This window comes from Benincasa hispida, chromosome 2, assembly GCF_027475165.1.
Source record: "Benincasa hispida cultivar pf3 chromosome 2, pf3_genome.v1.1, whole genome shotgun sequence".
Taxonomy (NCBI): Eukaryota; Viridiplantae; Streptophyta; class Magnoliopsida; order Cucurbitales; family Cucurbitaceae; genus Benincasa; species Benincasa hispida.
The window spans coordinates 38,597,135-38,611,804 of NC_143479.1; positions in this window are offsets into that span (position 1 = coordinate 38,597,135).

Genomic DNA, 14,670 nt, shown 5'->3' on the forward strand with positions numbered 1-14,670 from the left:
CTCTGTAGTGAAGCAATAGTACCATTACTTGCGTCATTATTGTCACACCCTGCCCCAGACTACTCTTTGAGCCTAGGAAAGGACATGACTGCAGCAGTTATCAACCCTTTTGTTGACACTTACTGCCTAATAATTCTTGCAGAAATAACTCTGATACCAATGTATAAACTCATATACATCAGATGCCTCTTAGGCCAAAATTTATTAAGTTTAAAAAACACAACATATTTAGAGTAATTACATTACTAGTTTCACAAGTCCCGATACCCAATACTTTAGTCCTTATATGAACAACTGTCACATGTGTACAATATTTACAGTAACCACCTAACAGACGAGTTACAATATCTTTGTTCTTTAGTGGCAGAGCAGATGCAGAGCTATCTCCTGAGGATTTAACTGCTACCTGGGGGAAAGGAAAACATTTGAAAACGGGGTGAGCTTGCTAGCCCAGTGAGTGACTTAAGAAAGAAAACTGATTCTCATGCAATAGTCTCAATAAAGAGATTAAACTGAAATATAAACTTCTACAGTTACCTTGTACTGCTGTATAAACATTTTCCAAGCATAAAACATATAAAGCTGTTTTTATCAGAAAACATTAAAACTGTTTCTTAGTTGAGAATAACCCTGCTATGGTTAAATCCCAACATCAACTGCTAGTCAAGAGAGAACTCTTTTGCTCAATCTTTGATTACTAGTCAAGAGAGAACCTTTTTGCTCAATCTCTGGCTGCTAGTCAAGAGAGAACCCTTTTGCTCAATCTCTGACTGGTAGTCAAGAGAGAACTCTTTTGCTCAATCTCTGACTTTAACTACCTACGTGCACGGGGCCATACTAAGTACCATCATATTTTAGGTACTTCTGCTCAGATACCTTCTCTAAACTTGTCCTTTAGTATCGAGCTGCTTGGATACCTTCTCAACTGTCCTTCGGTATCGTGTTTCAAGTAGAACTAGTCATAAATGACTTTCTCTTTAAAGCATGTAAAGCATAACACATAGAAAACATGTCTTTAAAGATACTAACGCATGCTTGGTGTATTTAAACACACATAAATAGTTTTTCAATAAACTTTCATATATGGCATGCGTTTAAAACATAACTCCTAGTTTGCTTGGAAATTACTTTGTAAAACTAGCTGGCATCAGAATAATCTTTCTTTAAAACAAGGATTCTTTAAAACATTGTAAATATTTAGTCAAATATTTTAGTCACTCACCTTGATCGTCTAGGAACTTTTTCTCTCTAGAAGTTCTTTGTTTACCTCGAGCTCCCTTTTGAACCCCTAAAATCCAGATTCAATTTAAAACTCAAATTACTCATAGTTCTAAGTGCATTGAATGCAAGGGATGCGTGGATGGCTTCTAAAATCCTTTCTAAAATCCAGATACTTCCTTCTACAAACATGCTCTAAAATATCTCAAGAAGCTTACCTTAAAATCTTAGCTCATAAATCCTCGTGGTTTGGCCGGAATCACAAAATATTCAAGACTGACCCAAGCTTACCTGACAGCTTGACCCTTCTATCTTTTTCTCAGTTTCCAGCCTGATCCCTTGGTGCTTCTTCTTCGGCAGCCCTACCCTGAAAAGTAGACTCGTGGAGCTTTCAGGTGGCTTTAAAATCACTCCAAACACACGAGTATACTGGGAGAACTCTTCGTCCCAAGTTGATGCTATTTCCAGATTTAACTATCTAACTGTGTCTCCTCTTGTAGTTTTATGACCAATGCATAGATTTGCTATCAATGCATAGTTTAATCAGCTTTCATGCTCTTCTTAATGTCCTTTGAATTATGATCTGAAGAGAAGTCCTTGGCCCTATTTATAGGCGTCCAAAATCTCTCCAAGGCCGACACCTCCTACTTGGCTGCATGTCCAAGTGTCTTTTCCCCACACTATCAATGCAACCCTCAAATCACCCCAATCTAAGGTGTCTTCCTCTTCCTTAGCCAACACAAAGTGCTTAAATTTGCATGTCTTCTTATGCGTCCACCTCATTTGCTTAAGGCTTAAGATTTCTTCCCAACAAGCCACATGTCCGGATGACGACCTTGCATGCGTCCATCCAACCTCATAAGCGTTCATTCAACCACAAATGCGCCCATCCAATTGCCACAACCTTCCTATGTCGGACACCACCAATTGACACATGCATCTATTCAATCTTTCCTTGTGCATCTAATTGATGCAACTTGGTCACATATGCTAGATGCTTGCAAGGCTCATCTTTGGCCTTATATCCTTCTCTTTCGCATGGCTTACCTTGGCCCTATACGTTCAACTAGGATAATGACCAACACTCTTTCAACGCATACTACTAGCTTGTCCTATGCGCCCACATGCCTTCGGATGTCCAACGCATAGCACATCACCAACGCATAGTATTAGCCTTGTGTACTGCAAGCCTTAGCAACGCAAGACGTTTCACCATGCGTCCACCATAGCTTGTTTCATCGCCTTGCTCATCCTTTAGCAAGGCCGCCGCATAGCACCATCGCATAGTGTTACCGCATACCAATGCGTAGCATTGCCGCATCCATTGCATCCATCGTGTAGCATCTGTAAGACCCTAACACTAAATCTAGGATAGAGGTTACTAAGAGAAGGAAAAAATTCTAAATAGTAAAATGTTAAAGAAATATTACTAAAAGAAGTATGTGTTGAAGCAAGACAAAATGGTGAATGCGTTAGTGCTAAGTTTCTAGAGGAAATGGAGAGGATCAAAAGGTAGCCAAGAAAAACAAGTGCTTGGACTATGGCCAACGCATGTGAAGGGCCTAAGTGCATTGAATGCAAGGGATGCGTGGATGGCTGGCCCTAAGGGATTCGTCAGTGGCTGGCTCTATGTTGCGTTGATCATTTGGCGCAAGGGGGCGTGGGCAGCGGCCATAGGCTTGCACGCGTGAGCAGTTGACACAAGGGTGTGCACGGATGCAAAAGCATGCAGACGCAAGGGTAGGCGAGGACGCGGGCAAGGCATGCGCTGGAGGGTGGCATGCATCGATGCATCGCGCTCTGCCAAGTGCCAGTCCATGCATCGAGCGTCCATGCGCTCAGCGCCCATGCCACACGCCCATGCGTCGGTGACTAGTTAATAGAAGCGCTTATGCGTGCGGCGAATGGGTCATGGTAAGTCGATGTGGCCAAGCGCCCATGCCATACTAGCGTCCATGCGCCCATCGATGCAGCCATGGTAAGTCGATGTGGCCAGGCGCTTATGCGTCGATACTAACCAAGGCTTGCGGCGAAGGGGTTTGCAGCAAAGGAAGTATGCGTTGTTGGTTGAAGGTATGCTTCTATGATGCACGACAAAGCTATAGCATATGACAAAGGCTATGCGTCGATGGCATTGGACGGCCAAGAACATGCGATGGTTATAGCCACATTATGCGATAGTTAATAGAAGTGTGGGCGCATGGACAAAAGGATGGCTGATCGATGGAGGCTATGGATGCGGTGTTATGAATCATAACTCAAAGGTTGCGTTGACAAGAACCTCAAGAGAAGGTGGCACCATCCAAGAGATGCGTCCATAAACATACTAAATTATATGGATAAACATCCTTAGGCACTAAGTAAATGAGGTGGCGGAAGGAGGTTTCATGCAAAAGTGATTCTTATCACTCTAAGTAGGAGGTGGAAGAAGAAGGTTTCATGAAAAAGTGATTCTTATCACTCTAAGTAGGAGATGGAAGAAAGAGGTTACATGCAAAGTAAGAAATTTAGCTGGCAAATTATGGTTAATACAACTCATGGCATTGCTGGAATGGGTTAGTGTTGGTATCCTTAAAAAGAGACATTTGTAGGTTGAGTTGTCACAAGGAGGAGAGCTCAAGGAAGCTATAAATAGAGGGGTCGGGCGAGAACAGTTCATTCGTGCCATTTCCAAAATCTTAGTGTTAAGAGTCTACTTAGAGTATTAAGTTTGGGTACCGAGGTTGCCAAAATAATTAGAGTTCGAAGGAGCCAAAGTTGCGTTGATGAATTTGGAGGCTCGCACGTATGCATAAACTCGCCCAGCCAACGCATCCATCGTAATGCAGCGCGTGCCTCGACCCAGCCAACGTGTCGACCGTGACACTGCGCCCATCCGTGCAAACGCAGCGCGAGCGTTGCACCAACCAACGCGTCGACCGTGACGCTGTGCCCATCCGTGCAACACAGCATGCGCCAGCCCAATGTTGAGGCCAACCATGCGACGCAGCACGCGTGCCTTCTGCACAAAGCCGGATGCCTTAGCTGCCTGCCAGCATCCTTGCATGCACCATGGTTCAAATAACCTTTAGAGGGCTGATTTTGAGGTTTTGACTATGTTTTGAGTAGGGTAAGCTGGTACTTTTAATATATAAAGGTATTTTGACTATTTTAGCATTATTTGGTGATGTGACAGTATTAATTGGGAATTTTCATTGAAATGGAGGAAATCTCAGGGAGATACTCTCAAAGTAAGTTCCAGTTGAAAATCTTGCAAACGGTGAGTGGTTATTATGCATTACTGTATGAATAAATGTATAGGTATGTACAAGATGCATGATTGTGATGTTATTATGCTTGCCATGATATTGTCTGTATAATTACTATGGAAACTAAGATTATGCCCAAAATATGTAGTTACCATGCTTAAAAGGGTACTTGGTTGGAAAATATAGTCGGCTTCAGTTGGAGGGAAATATAGTCAAGATACCTAAGCATGGCTAGCGGGAAATAGTTGTCGATGTGCACATTGGCGGGAAAATAGGAAACAGGAAAGTTTCCATGAAAAATTGTTACTATTGTTATTATATTCAAAATATGAACATGCCTAGTATAGCATGTGATTGGAGGAAAATGATTGATTAGGATTACACGTGAACATGCATAAGTTATAATGAAATTGTTGATTATGTGATTAATTCCCCAAAAATATGTTTTTGTAATTAAAGCTATTGTTATTTTAAAAGGCACTACTCACTGGGCTTATTAGCTCACACTTTTCCAAATGTTTTCTTCTATTCCCCCCCCCCCCCCCCCCCCCCCAGGTTGCGAAGCGGAGCGTTCAGGGAAGAGTCTTCAACCATCAAACACCAGGACTTAGTAATCTTTCAAGCCATGGCTCGGATTGTGTAATAGAAGAGTATAGGAAAATTTGACTACATGTATAAAATTTGTGTGGTTATTGTAAACATGTTAAGGTTTCTAAGAGATAAATGATAAATGTTAAATTAAAAATAATGTCTTAGAATTTTATTAGTATGTCTTCATGCTCTCTTCTAAGTCTTGGGTTAAGGCTAGGGAGGGGGTGTGACAGCATCGCCGCATACCATCGCATCCATCGTGTAGCATCGCTGCATGCCTCCATCATGTAGCACTGCCGCATGCCTCCATCGCGTAGCATGGCTGCATGTCTCCATCGTGTAGCACTGCCGCATGCCTCCATCGCTGCATGCCTCCTTGATCAACCAGCGCACGCAACTCCAATGCCCAGTGCCCTTGTCCGCGCTGTCGCATGCGTTGTTCTAACCTCTCAAGATATTGGCTGCCGCATGCATTTCTCTTGGCCACATTTTGGCTTCCTTCAATTCCCCAAATAACCTCTAAATGAGCAAGGCCAATGCATGGAAAACACTTAGTCGATTTTCTAGCTTCTAACACATGGGTTATACTTTCACCCTTTTCTTCTAATTTCTTTCACCCTTTTCACATTAGTTTCCACATTAACCTCCTCATCACACTGGTCTCAGTAGGGAACATACTCAAGTAGAGAAATTAGGGTCTAGGGTTCACAGTTATCCTTTATTCTCAATCTCTGATCACTCTCTCTCCAATCCTCGTGATATTTAGAGATGCGATCTAGTATGTTCTTAGCCTCGTCATACGTTTTGTTTAGCAGACCACTAGCGGCTGCCGCATTGGTAGCGATCTGCGAAGCGGGATTTAAACCGTGATAAAAGATTTCCATTTGAAGGTAGTGTGGTAATCCTTTGTGTGAACAGTCCCTGACCAACCTCTTAAACCTCGCCCAGGCATCGCTGAGCGATTCGTCCATGCCTTGTTCAAAATTGATTATTATTTTACTTCGTCTAGTATTCTCAGTAGGTGGGAAATATTTCTTCATAAACTTCTCTACGACATGTTCCCATGAAGTGATCTCTCCCGGCTCGAGGGAATATGCCCACTTTCGTGCCTGATCACACAGAGAAAATGGAAACAAAGTTAGTCAAACTTCTTTGGTAGAGATGTTCGGGAACACAAAAGTGTTGCAAATTTCTATAAAGCTATGGAGGTGGGCGTGCAGGTCCTTACCACGCCGTCCTCCGAATTGTCCTACAGTCTAGATCATCTGCAACATCATCGATTTCGTTTTGAATCGGCTTCCATCAAGGGCAGGCCTCATGATTCCTGGAGAGAAATCGTAGAGGTTTGGCGATGCATAGTCCCGAATGGGCCTATTATGATCGTTTGCCAGTAGGATTGGATTCGCCATGACGTTGTTTTCGTTTGGTGCTCCATTTCCAGGCTGCTTCATCATATCTTCTTTATCTGGTTGTTGTTGTTGCCAGCCGTCTCTTAATCTCCTTTGGAACGTCCTCTCAATCTCCAGTCGTAATTCGCCAGAGATTGAGAGTCTGTAAAGAAATCAGAAAAAATTACCATTAGCACACTGATTTGCCGAAGTCCCCGGCAACGGCGCCAAAAACTTGATGCGTTATTTTATGTGATGGAAATATGTAATGAAATGCAGTGATGGAATTGCATTGAGCAACAAGTTTTCTCAGTGGAATCCAAGTATAAACCCCACTGAGTTTCTTGGTAAGTCCAGGGTCAAACTCAAGGACCTGGGAAAACAGTTTGCGGTGGTAATTTCCAAGAAGACTTTGCGGTAACCAAATAATCAAATGGTTGTTTGGATTGTTGTTTGCAATAATAAAAATAAAAAAATGCAGCAGAGTTTCAAAAAGAGTTGATAAAATGGGAGATGCGATGAGTATGCGGTGAATGGGTTGAGAAGGGTTCGGCTAACACTTCCTAGGATACGTTCATGTTATGCGACCATGCAACACACATAAAATAGTAAACCATCTCTCGACGCAAATGCTACGACTTCTAATGCTAGAACGCACGCGATATATGCAATGAATCTATAGGACCTACACATAAACCTCTATTCTTATCCATGCGATGACAAAATGACACACACACAAATAAGGCGACCACATAATATCATAACCTATCTCTAGGGTGTATGCGATGTATGTTGGCAAACAGAGCTTATCTCTAAGTCCCTATCTCTCATTTATGCAGATCTAATCTTGCTCTCTCGAGTCCAGATTCTAATCTAGCTTTCTCAAGTCTTAGGTTCTTTCTTTAGACTCTCTCTCGAGTAGTTCTAAAAGGATGTTGGGCACAACATAAAACAAGATAATTGCAAGCAATGAAGATCCTAGGTCATGTTAGCTTAGTTCTTCTCAACCCATTCGACAAGTTTAGCTACTCATGCATGCTAAGAGAGTGAACAGATGTAGAATAAGAACTTCCATTGTATAAATATAAAGTTGAAGTACAAAATAACAATGCAAAAATAAAATAAAGAGCCTGGTAGCAATCTCTTGCTTCCCAGGCTTTTACATTGTCTTTTCTACTCTTGTTCAAAAGATAATCTCGCTCTCGCGAGAGTCGGCCCGCTGTCTGCTTTCCACACCTCTGGGTTCTCTCTCGAGTTGCCCTAAGCGATCTTCCGGCGTCTCTTCCCTTCTCTTGCTCTGCCTTCTAAAAATAAAAGAAAACTATGAACACGGCTAAAGCTATGAACAAAAACTTGCTGAACTGTTGAACCCCTTTTTTGAAGGATGCCTTCGGTATTCATAGAGCTTAGGGGTGAAGGGCGGCTTTTCTCTTATGATTGCACAGATGGGATGGCTTTAATTCTCTGACTGATGCGCCGAATATTTGTCACTGAAAAGCTGAGTGTACTTGTTATCGTTAGCGGCTTGTCAACTTAATTTGGATTCGACCGTCATCAGCTTTCTGTCCCATCGTAATTAATTATGCTTTTCACCCAAATGCGCCCACCAAGTTGCACCGACTCTATGCGAAAATCCTTCTTGAGCAGATCTTTGCGAGCACAAATCACCACAAAGCCTTGCGGTAATCCTGCGCTCGACCATTGATTTCTTGTGATCGCGCTTTCTACCTTGCATCAACACATATTCTGCATAAAAATACAAAAATTAACATGTATATGTGACAACGGGCATAAATGCATATTATCATAGTACTAAGTTCTTAAGCAATGTTGGATTGCGTTGATGAAATATGTTAAATTGTGTCCATTAAGCATAAATTCTATAATATTGCGGTCACACACGTCCAACGCATTAGAGCAGTTGATCTTTATATTTTTGTGCAGAATATGCGTTAATGCAATGCAGAGATTATGATCATAGGAATACATTGGTCGAGCGCAACTTCACCGCGAGACTTTATGTTGATCGTGCTCGCAAACATTCACCTAAGAAGAATCACCGCAACTTGTTTGGCGCAACATGGTGGGTGCATCTGGGTGAAAGGATAATTAAGATCGATGGGACAGAAAGCTGATGGTAGTCGAATCCAAATTAAGTTGACAGCCGATAACGGTCACAAATGTGAACCCCGAATCCTAATTTCTCTACTTAAGTATGTTCCCTACTAAGACTAGTGTGGTGAGTAGGTTGATGTGGAAATTAGTGTGTAATGGTAGAGAAAAAAGTGGAGATTTGAAGAAAAGAGGAAATTTGGAAGTTTAACTCTTGAGGAAAATTTGGAAATTTTGGCTAAGTATAGAATTTTGTGTGGGATGCGTTGGAAGGGACCAATGTGTTGGAAGGGTGTGTTGATGATGGCATGCGGCTGAAGAAGGAAAAATTGAGATGACGCATTGGAAGGCACAAGGGTAGACAAGGCATGTATTGAAAGGCAGCCCATGCGTCGTGCAGCCTCGGCCAGCGCTCATGCTATGCGTCGAGTAGGCTCAGCCATATGCCCTACCCATGCATCGAGCAGCCTCGGCCAGATGACCTGCCTATGCATCGAGTAGCCTCGACCAGACGTTCTGCCAATGCGTCGAGCAGCCACACCCATGCGTTGAGTGCCCTGCCGAGCAGCCATACCCGTGCGTCGAGGTGCCCTGTCATGCAGCCAAACGCGCAGCCCATGCGGCCAAGCATGCCCATGCGGTCGAGCGAGCGAGCGATGGCCAGCCTATGCTGCATGCCCATGCGTCGAAGCAACACGCCCATGCATCGATTCAGCAGCCTATGCCGCCCGCCCATGCGCGGTGGCCAGCATCATACGCCCATGCCAAGTAAGTCGTGTGATGCTGCCTAGTGAGCCATGCATCGAGGATGGACGGTCACTCTATGCGTTGGTGATGGTTAGCTCGTTGCGATGGCTAAATTGGATTGTGATGGCTAAGTTGAATTGTAATGGTAGTGAATTGGCTTGCTATGCGTTGATGATAGGCTAGGCATTGAGTATGGACTATGCGTTGAACATTCAAGAGTTGGATGCATACAAAGGATGTGATCACTTGGAAAACGTCATCAAACCATGTGTCTTCTTGGGAGGAAAGCATTAAGCCTTAAGAATTTGAGGTGGTGGCATCAGATTGGAAGCTCATGCATTGGCTACACAGGAGGAAGGCACTTAGGTTGCGTTGATCAAAATGATGTGTTGGTAGTGTGTGGGAGAAACACTTGGCCATACAGCCAAGTAGGTGGTGTCAACTCTGGGGAAGGTTTGGACGCCTATAAATAGAGCCAAGAGACTTCATTTTAGATCACAATTCAAAAATACCGTAAAAAGAGTGGGAAAGTTGAGCAAACCTTGCGTTGGAGCCAAAATCCATGCGTTGGTCATAGTATTTCAAAGAGGACGCATTGGACAGTGAAGTCTGGAAAGCAGCATCAAATTGGGACGAGGAGTTCTCCCAATTTACTCCTACGTTTGGAGTGATTCCAAAGCCACTTGAAAGCTCTGTGCGAGTTATAGCAGTCCTAGGGAATTTGTTCGGTGTCTTGGAGAGTATTTTTCAAGGTAGGGCTGTCGGAGGAAAATCTCGAAGGGATCAGGCTGGAAACTGAGAAGAAGACAAAAGGGTCAGGCTGTCGGATAAGCTTGGGCCAGTCTTGAAGATTCTTTGATTCTGGCTAAACCATGAGAGGGAGCTCAAATTTTAGGGTAAGCTTCCTGAGACATTTTAGAATATGTTTGTAGAAGGAAGTATCTCAAAATAAGATTTAGAACTATGAGTAATTTGAGCTGTAAGTTGAATCTGGATTCTAGCGGTGAAAAGGGAGCCCGAGGTAGAAAAGGGAGCTACTAGAGTGAAAAACTCCTAAGCAATCAAGGTGAATGGCTAAAACGTTTTGACTAAAACATTTGCTTAAAATGTTTGATTACAACGTGTTATAGAAAGCATGTTTTAAAGAAGATTATTCTCATGCCAGCTAGTTTTACAAAGTGATTTCCAAGCAAACCATGAGTTATGTTTTAAACGCATGCATGTGTGAGAAATTGTTGAAAAGCGATTTATATGTGTTAAATATACTCAACATGCATTAGCACCTTTAAAGCCATGTTTTTATATGTGTTATACTTTACATGCTTTAAAGAGAGAAAGTCATTTATGACTAGTTTTACTTAAAACACGATACTGAAGGACATTTGAGAAGGTATCCGCCCAACTAGATACCAAAAGACATTGAGAAGGTATCTATTGGTACTGAAGGACGTTTGAGAAGGTACCAAACCAACTAGATACTGAAGGACATTTAAGAAGGTATCTGAACAGAAGTACCTAAGGTATGACGGTACTTAGTATGGCCACGTGCACGTAGGTAGAGTCAGAAATTGAGCAAAATGGTACTCTCTTGACTAGTAATTGGTGTTGGGATTGTTTTTACCCACAGTAGGGTTATCCTCAACTGAGAAACAATTTACTGTTTTATGATTAAAATAGCTTTATATGTTCCATGCTTGGAAAATGTTTATCCTGCAATACAAGTACTATAGAAGCTTATATTTCAATTACACTCTTTATTGAGATTTTGCATGAGAATCAATTATTTTTCTTAAGTCACTCACTGGGCGCAAGCTCACCCCATTTTCAAATGTTTTCCTTTCCCACCCCACAGGTAGCAGTCAAATCCTCTGAAGATAGCTCTGCATCTGCTCTGCCACTAAAGGACAAAGAGATTTGTAACCCGTTTGTTTAGGTGGTTTCTGTTCATATTGTACACATGCTACTGTTGTTCATATAGGGACTAGAGTTTTTGGGTTTTGGGACTTGTAAATCTAGTGTTGTAATGACTCTAAATATGTTATGTTTCTAAATTAATAAATTTTTGGCCTGAAGACATCTCACTGTATATGAGTTATATTTTGGTATCAGAGTTATTCAGTAAGAATTATTAGGCAGTAAGTGTCAGCCAAAGGGTTGATAACTGCTGTAGTCACGCCCTTCTCTAGGCTAAGAGGGTGGTCTGGGGTTGGATGTGACAACAAAGTACATTCAGTTTTATCGATGACAATTATCCGGCGTATCAGTTAGGAATTAAAGCTGTCTCATCTGTACAACCAAGAGAAAGAAGCCGCCTTTCACCATGAAAACTCTATAAATACCAAGTGCATTCTTCAGAGAGGGGGTTAAGCAGTCGATTACTTCATCACGTTAAAAGTTCATGCCTCTGTCCATAGTTCTCTTCCATTTTAAGGCGGACGCGAGGAAAAAGGTGTACCGATAGATCGTTCCAACAAGCTTGGAAAAGCACCGGAAGCTCCAAGACAGAGAGAGGGCCGACACCTGCAGAAGCGGGAACCTTTGTAGATCAGAATAAAAATTCAGTGTAAAAAGCCTCGGTCAGCAAGGAATTGCTATCAGGCTCTCTACCTTTATTTTCCATTATCATTTTGTACTCAACTCAGTTATAAGAATGGAATGTCTTTCTCTATATCTATTCACTCTCTGTTACTTAAGCACGAGTAGCTAAATTAGTTGAATGGGTTGAGAAGTAGTTAGCTAGCGTAACGAGGGAATCTTCATCTTTGCGATTATCTTGTTTATGTATGCTTCATTCGTCTATTAGAGATACTCAGGAGGGTTGTCTAAAGACAGGATCTAGACCTGGGAAGGTCAGGTCAGAATCTAGGTTTGGAAGAACTAGATTAGAACGTATAAACAGGAGATAGGCGCTTAGGAATGAGCACTATTTATTATTAACGCATCGCATGCATCTTAGCAATAAGGTATGATTGTATGCGGTCACCTTGCTTTCATGCATTTTGCATCAACGCATAGGACAAGAGTAGAGACTTAGAGATAAGCTCTATGGACATTTTGCATTCAACACATGCATCCTAAACTTAGGAGCATCGCATTTACATTGGGAAATGACTTGTTGTGCATGGTTGTAACATGAGCGCAAGGTTTGATGCATTCCCGAGTAACGCTAGCTAAAGATCTTCTCAACCCGTTTATCGCATACCCATTGCATCTATCAACGTAACTATCTTTCTCAAATCCGCCGCCTTTATTTACTTCTTTTTCATCAACGCAACAACACACCCATACTTTATTTATTTATTTGGTTACCACAAAGCTTTCATAAACATTACCAACGCAACTATTTTCACAAGTCCCTGTGTTCGACCCTGGACTTACCAGGAAACTCGGGGGAATTTACACTTGAATTCCGCTGAGGAAACTTGAGTGCACAACACAATCCATCCACGCATATCATCCATATTTCCATTTATAAAAAAACGCATCAACATACATTTGATATATGTTATAATTGTTATAATGTATATAGTATGCATGTTAAGTTTTTTTTTTTTTAATATAAAGTGTTATATTAAAGCATGATCATTAAGTATGAATGTATGTTATAGATGTATGATTCTAGGATTATAATGGTTATAATTTTATTTTATAATTGTTATAAAATAACCTAGACTGTAAAATCTATAACAAAGGTAAAAGTTGCATGCTCACCTAGGATTAAATTGGTGCAATTTCAATCGGCTTTTCTAAAGAGTTAGAATAGGTCGATTACTTGTTAAACAAAGAGTTATTTACTTACCCGGAGAGATCTTGTCTAAAGTTGGGGGTTCTTAAGATGACGGTTTACAGAACACCTCCTACCTGGAGATTAAACTGGCATCTAAGTCAAATAACCCTAGTTTTAATGAGCATGCGTGTGAGATATGAGGAAATAAAATTTGTTTATCACCTAGACATCATAGGTTAAAATCCAGTATAAGAGTTATACATGGATCTATCACCTAGACTTAGGATTTGTTTAATTTAGCTGAAATATATCTCCAAGTATTTTTTTAATATATACCCTAAACCATTATAGAACACTTCAGCTAGAGAGAAGTAGTGTACTTTTAGCTCAAGCGTCCCTAAGAGTTCACATCGTGAGATCCATGCAGGGCTTTGGGTTGTGGTTAGGAGCGGACTCCATTCGGAGAGTATTTGCATGGATCAATATCAAGGTGAATAGGGGAAGTAGTTCATAGTAAGTGGGTGAGGGATATATAACAACATATCCCACAGTCTCTTCCATTAGGTCGCACCGTGAGATTTCTATAATGCACCTGCATGTCTGCCCTGGAGCGACCTTTCCCTTCGAAGGGTTGTATTATAGGATTCGGAACACCACAAACTCAAAATATGGATAGGCTCTCAGATTTCATATTGACTTTCCACTTTCCGGAGCATGTTGATTCTGGTTTCTGAAATCCAAAAATGGAAGGTTACACTTACAAGAATTACTAAGATGTTAGTATATTCTCGAACAAAGTAGAGATAACTAAAGTGCTGTAAGAATAAAGAGTTATTTTGGGGTTAGCATCTAGTCAAGATTGTCTTAGTTCAAAAGAGGAATAATCGACTGCCCTTCGGTGGAAGTTACTCTAAACTTTTGAAATATCGTTGCAAAATATAATAATGAAGGGTACATTATTATTTTTTGCTAAATTAATTGGTTTCTTTGTGATTATAGTTTTTCTAAAAGAATATGTTTATCTTTTTCAGCATGAATAGCTCAATAATTCAACTCTTAGCCTCCGAGAAACTAAACGACGATAATTATTCGGCATGGAAATCAAATCTAAACATAATACTGGTAGTTGACGATCTAAGATTTGTCTTAACTGAGGAATGTCCTCAAGCCCCAGCCTCAAATGCTAACCGAACTGTTCAGGAAGCATACGATCGATGGGTCAAAGCCAATGAAAAGGCCTGCGTTTACATTGTTGCTAGCATGTCTGATGTTTTGGCAAATAAACATGAATCCTTAGCTACGGCTAAAGAGATAATATATTCATTAAGAGAAATGTTTGGGCAACCATCATGGTCCCTTAGACACGAGGCAATTAAGCACATTTACATAAAGCGGATGAAAGAGGGGACCTTTGTTAGAGAATATGTCCTGGACATGATGATGTACTTCAATATCGCTGAAGTAAACGGTGGACCCATTGATGAGGCTAATCAGGTTAGCTTTATCTTACAATCTCTTCCGAAGAGTTTTATACCTTTTGAGACAAATGCGTCTTTAAATAAGATAGAATTTAACTTCACTACCCTTCTTAACGAGCTCCAACGATTCCAAAACCTTACTTTAGGTAAGGGGAAGGAAG